The sequence below is a fragment of the Rhinopithecus roxellana genome, chromosome 6 (assembly GCF_007565055.1).
Source record: "Rhinopithecus roxellana isolate Shanxi Qingling chromosome 6, ASM756505v1, whole genome shotgun sequence".
NCBI classification, from domain to species: domain Eukaryota; kingdom Metazoa; phylum Chordata; class Mammalia; order Primates; family Cercopithecidae; genus Rhinopithecus; species Rhinopithecus roxellana.
This window is the reverse complement of record NC_044554.1, coordinates 135117140-135117417: the sequence shown is the minus strand read 5'-3', so window position 1 is coordinate 135117417 and position 278 is coordinate 135117140.

Here is a 278-nt window from a genome sequence, read left to right as displayed (position 1 = left end):
ACAATACAGACATAATAGATATAATAGATATAGGTATAAAATATAGACATAATGGATATCATAGACAGTTATAAAATATAAGAATCATTAGATATAATAGATATAGGTATAAAAATATAGACATAATAGATATAATAGATATACGTATGAACAAGACATAATAGATATAATAGATATAGTTATAAAATATAGACATAATAGATATAGGTATAAAATACAGACATAATAGATATAATAGAGATAGTTATAAAAATAGACGTAATAGATAATATAGATAG